At 35.2% G+C, this 6039-nt stretch overlaps 1 long non-coding RNA gene across 2 annotated transcripts; it reads left to right on the top strand.

The window, feature by feature from the left end:
• Positions 1–413: 413 nt before the first annotated feature.
• Positions 414–4206, top strand: LOC135220256 (uncharacterized). 2 transcript variants are annotated; one of them, XR_010315624.1, is made up of 3 exons: positions 414–2611; positions 3608–3733; positions 3981–4206. It is a non-coding gene; the product is annotated as an uncharacterized LOC135220256 (long non-coding RNA). The 2 variants fall into 2 exon arrangements; XR_010315625.1 differs by having other exon boundaries at positions 3510–3733.
• The last annotated feature ends 1833 nt before the right edge of the window (positions 4207–6039 follow it).

Raw genomic sequence — 6039 nt, 5'->3', positions numbered from 1 at the left:
TTTTTCTGTATTTGCCATTACCGTCAGTCATTTCTTCCGAATGAACGCTACTTACTCATGGGCACCCTCAGCGTATTTTTCAAGAGGGGCCAAATTATATATCTATATATATAATATATAGATATATATATATATATATATATATATATATATATGTGTGTGTGTGTGCGTGTGTGTGTGTAGTGTGTGTGTGGTGGACTTGTGTGTATTTATTTACATATATATTATATATAATATGCGTATATATATGTTTGTGTATTATATATATTTGTTAACAAATATTTATTCACATATACACATGTACAGTGATGCTCAAATCTCGTGCGACATGTTTCCATAGGATTTCGTTCAAAATTCACTAACTGGCAACCTAACATGCTCTATATCTATCTATTATTTCAATGCGGAAACGCGATTATTGAATACAATAAGGTCATAATATGCTTCATAAGAGTTAAATCTGTCATATATTTCAAATCTGTAAAAAAATGTCATGTGTAGCAAATTTCAGAAAAATCTCTTTCGAAACATTTTCAAAACTTTCGTTCACACATCGCTGACGCATTTGACCAAAATGAGGTTATCATCAAGCATCAGTTCAAATGTTAAAGAAAAAAATTGTCATAGCATTAACAATGTTTCAAAATCAAGCATAAAATTTTAACTAGTCTTATTTGACTGCTTTTACACCTCGGTACTGAAAAAAATGTAAAAATGTATGTACAAAAGTAGAATGCGCCCACCGCTATCAACGTGTGAAGGGAGCGTGTGTGATGGATCATTAGTGTCGGTGCAACAACAACCACCCAGTGAAACATAAGTAGGTCTACACTGACTAGCGACAATGAAATTATCTTGAAAATATTTACTTTATATGTTTTAGAAGAATATTATGATTTTCATACATAATTATTTGTTATAATTCTTAAATATTTCAAAAATGATGGCATAATTGCAAATATTCGCATATGCAAGTATTCTTTTGTCAAAGCCAAGATATTGTTTCTAGGCCTAGGTGTTAGATTTCTTTACTTTACACTTAACAGTCGTATCTCTTTATTAACAATTTCTGGCCAGAAAGCAAATGAGGTTATCTACACATTCTTGCACTTCAAGTTACCTTATGAAAGAATAAATTATACACCAAAAGCGAGCAGAAGGAATTTTAAGAAAATAATATTTTAAATCAGTTGAAAAACAAGTGTTCTATACGTCTTGATAGTTAATACTTATGATATTTCGATTAATAGCCATCTTCTCCATATAATCAAAATCAGCAGCATCTTTTATTCCTCAAAGAACAGGTTATCTTTGCAAATAAAAACATTAGTAACAGATTACATTTCAGAAGACTTAGAATATCTTTTAGGGAAATAAATCATTTTGCAACATACAGCCAGCTTAAACGCAGTCTAAAACTTCAAAGAAAACTGGTCGTAATTCATATTCTATCGTATTCATATTCTATCTTATTCATCAAAGAACAGGTAATCTCTACAAATAAATTCATTAGTAACAGATTAGGTTACATCTCAGAAGGCATAGACTATTTCTTTAAGCCTATGAAACATTTTGCAACATACAGGCAGCTTAAACACAGCATAAACTTCAACATTCAAAGAAAACTGGTTGTAATTCATATTCCTACTTTGAAAATGTTGTCATGACTGTTGAGCTTATTAGGTCTACTGTCATAATGCTGCAGACGTACTAGTTATGTTGACCAGTCCGAGGAGCATGTAAGTGCGGTTTCATTGATGGCACCGCTAACCTTATCACACCGCACTTTGAACTAAGCAACGTAAAAAAAAATCAGTTCAAATCACACAGATTACGAATCATACAAATGCATAAAAGGGATCATATTTATATAACCATAAGGAAAATAGGGCTAGCTGTGAATTCGCAAACTTGTCGACATGTATGACATTAGAAAAAAAAAAAGTTTAACACTACTTGGCAACGTCACGTTGAGTCTGAGAATCTGGACGATATAAAAAGAATCATGTCGCATGAGATTTGAGCCCCACTGTACATACACCTTCCACGCACACAATGAAGACCTATTGGAAATTGTTGAGTGACATAACACTTATTTATTATAAAAAAATTGATAAAAAATCTCTGTTGGTGCATCACATTATATCATACCTCGAAAAACGTTTCCCTCATGAAATGGATATTAGTTGTATTTTATGTTTGAAAACAAATTGAATAATATATTGGTGGCCCGAAGAAATTGGTTTGACTGTGCACGCACAATGAAGACGGTGCGTGAATTTACAAATTAATGCTACCTTGAAGACAGTCATTGAAAGATACCCCTAGCGGGAAGAGTGCAAATTAGCCAAGATAGCTATTTCCTATTCCCTGCGTTCAAACGCCTTCAAACTCTAGACTCCAGAGTCGTTCCGGGTAAGCCGAGAGGCTATTTTGCTGTCACTTTTAATCTTGAAATATATTTAACATCCGGTAATCTACCCATGCCGTGATAGTTGAAATTAGTTGGGAGCTAACTGGAGATTCGACGTGTTTTTTTTGTTTTTTTTGGTGATTTGGCAGAAACTTCCTGACTGTCGTAAGTGACTTCTTAAATGTGAAGTATAAGTTGGTGAGTAATTTCTCTCTTGTTTCTGGCTTGTCTTGATTGTTCTGAATGGCAAATAGGTACGTTTTACGGTCGTCTATATTGAAATCTCCCTACATCTATAATCATTAATGCGTCTATTCAGCATTTTACTTTTTGAGCTTATAGGTTCATATACTATGATGGTAAACTGTAAACTCCTCATTTCTAATCTAAATATCGAATTCAGGTTCTACGAGGTACCTTGTTTGTGTAAGTACTCTTGCCCGTTCCTTTTTACGAAACATAACTTTGTAATTTCCAGTCTCAGTGGTTACCAAATACTTTTGAATTTATAATAGTTTTATTTTATTAAATATTTCTCGGTGTGAATAAAATTGTGTCAAAACCTAAGCACTTTCAAGTCCACCTTTGCCGAGGTGGCGTTGCCGCCTGTCAGGCAAAGGTGGACTCGAGCTGTACATGGCAGATTGTTCTGCCACGTACAACTGGAAGTGCTAACAAATTAAACTATATTAATTCAACTATTTCTCTTTCAGGACGAAAAAAAAAGCCCGTGTAAAGTCTCACTGGTAGTTTTAACTTTTGAGGTAAAATGTAAGGGAAATTAATTGATCATTTTTACACTAACAAAAGTACTTCTTTTCGGGTAATAAGAAGCTCGTGTAATGTTTCATTGGTAGCTTCAGTTTTGAAGCCTCTGTACTCTGGAACTGTTTAGGTTAAGATCTAAAATGTGTGCATTGAAACCTCTGCATGATTTTGCTAGCGTTGCGGACTGTACTAGAGCTTGCATTTTCGTCCTTATTGCTGGATTAGTTTATAAACATCCCTCAAATGAATGTGTAAAGGCTAATTCCCTCTAGTTCTCATAAAGCATATAATAATACTAATCGATTTTATTCTAATTTCATTTTCTTAGTTTTTGGTCCTCAAAGGCGATTGCATCCACTCACCCCCTTTAAGGCTTGATTCACCTAATTTGAAACGCTTAAATATTCCCAATTCTGATACCTACAGAGGTCTAAAAAGGGTGTCTGCTAACATGCTTTTTGTTCCCGGGAGACAAATTGTTTGCCAGCTGAAGTTTCCCCTAGGAGTCAGAAACTTGCTTTGCTACTGTCTGAAAAGACCGCTAACCTGCAGGTACATAAAAGTTGTAGACTGTGCCTAGATAGATTGTGTCCGACACTTGCTTGCATCCTTGCTTTTAAAGTAACTAGATATAAAGTTCATTTAAGGATAACATGAAATCTTGAAGTTTCTTGAGCCTTGCAAAAACATGTTTTATTTTGAATCTAAAACAGTTTTAAAATTAGGCAAACTTGGGAAAAAAGAATGAAGTTTAATTTCTCCCCTATCCTAATAAATGGTACTTCTGTCTTCCCTACAGACTGGAATATGTGTGAATGGCGTTAAATGCTGTGACTATGGACTGCATTTTTACAAAACTATTTTGTTAATGCAATGGATATGGAAACAGATGCTCTAGAAGAGTCTGTTATGTTGTTCCTGGCACTGATGTGTTTAACTGTTTGCAACAGGTAATTACCAAGAATGAGTTTTTATACTGACATTTCTGTAAAACACTTTTACAAAAATAAAGTGGAAACTGGTCATGCATACTTGATTTTATTAAACTAAAACCATATAAAGAACTGCCAATGCAAGCAGAAAGGGAACTGAAATGTCGCTAAATACCAAAACGTTGTTCAACTGGTACAATATTTGGTCCCGGATTGAAGTACCGAAAAAATAGCTAATGTAGGTAACGTGGGCGTGTCAGTATAACGCTTCAACATTTATTAATGAGAAGAACCTTCAAAGTAACTGAATTAGTTTTCACTTTTTTTCTTGGGGGTTTGGGGAGGAGATTGTTCTGGGGAGGGGAGGAGGAAGTCGGGGTTGGAGTAACTTCAAGATCTTTAGAGTAAATTACAAAACCTTTAGAGTAAATTACATCTAGAACTTGATGTACGAACTAAAGCTTTCATCTACGAAATCTTGTTTGTGTATGTACTTTTATAATTCATAGTTACTTTTTATAACTGACGACTAGTTTAACTTTTTTCCTAAAACATGCTCCTTTTATAAGAGCGATTCTTGGCCCTTTGAGATTAACATCAGAAGGGGCTCTACTATAATGAAACTAAACTCAACGTATTGGAAAATGAATATCCAAGGGCGAGAATGATCACTTGCAGATCTGAATAATTGACCAGGTCACTGGTTCCATGCAACGTAAAAACACCACACAAACAAAACTGACTAGATCATGAGGACGCAGACTCAAGTAACTCTTTCACTATCGACCTCAACCTCATTGGTATTAAAAGGCTACTTCAGTAATTGAGTCTTGCAGATACGTATTGTAATTGGTTTCAGAAATCCTCAATAAAACTCCTAAATTTACTTTACCACAATTAATACATTACTGAGTTTGAGAGTGAAATAATATATGTAGGAGTGAACTCAGTCACTTGATAGTAGTACGAAAGAACCCTGGAAAATGGTCGCAACAAGTTCTTGTAAAGCCCTGTCCACATTATCGGGCACTTCCCGAAGGACAAACACTGTTCCCATAACCCGTTTTTCACTAAACTGACAGACCGAGTTTGGAGCCAGAACGATGCGATTGTCTGGTAACACTGCTTCAGAAGCTAGAGAAAATCCACACAGCCAGAAGTGCCCGACGAGCATGCCCACTAGTGTGGATGGAAAGGCCGTAACTGTCCCATTATCATTATCCAGAATTATCATATATATATATATTGGCTATGAAAAATTAATTAGAGGCCGCTACCTAGGAGAGCAAGCGTCCCTAGAAAAATTGAGTTGACAAAGAAATTTTTGGTATTACGACAACAGAGCAAACGAGCAGAACCCGATGGCTCGTAGTATTGTAAGCGCTGAATGGTCTTCCCGTTTCTACTCAAGAAAAATTTGTTTCTCAGGTACAACAGTCTAAAGTTATCCAAGAACCTCTTTACGTGCCTTTGAATATAAAACAAATTGGCTAAAGGGACTCGGATTAACAGAGGTAAAGGGGAGCAAAACACCAACTGAGGATGTTTAGGCTTTAAGGCCCTATTAAATAACTCGGCCTTGTCCTTGGGACTGATTAACAGTTATCAATAACTACATCGAAACGAAGGAATACTGCTGTGCGTGGATGAAAATTACGAGTTTTATTCAGCAAATATACATGGTCAATATTTTTCTTATAACAAATGTTGGAATGTGTCCGGATTTCAATAGGGTAAATGCCTGATAATGTTTTCATTTTAGCATTCAGTTTTCACATGGAATGGGGTTTAGCATGATTTTTCTGATGCATTTTTTTATAGGAGAAATCAATTCCTCTAGTTTTACAGTGAAACAAGGCTTCAACCAAGTTCTTGTTTCACCTGCGGTACAGCCAGTGTACTGAATAACCAATATGCTTTTTGCTA

The sequence above is a fragment of the Macrobrachium nipponense genome, chromosome 1 (assembly GCF_015104395.2).
Source record: "Macrobrachium nipponense isolate FS-2020 chromosome 1, ASM1510439v2, whole genome shotgun sequence".
Lineage (NCBI taxonomy): Eukaryota > Metazoa > Arthropoda > Malacostraca > Decapoda > Palaemonidae > Macrobrachium > Macrobrachium nipponense.
This window is presented reverse-complemented; position numbering and strand designations above follow the sequence as displayed.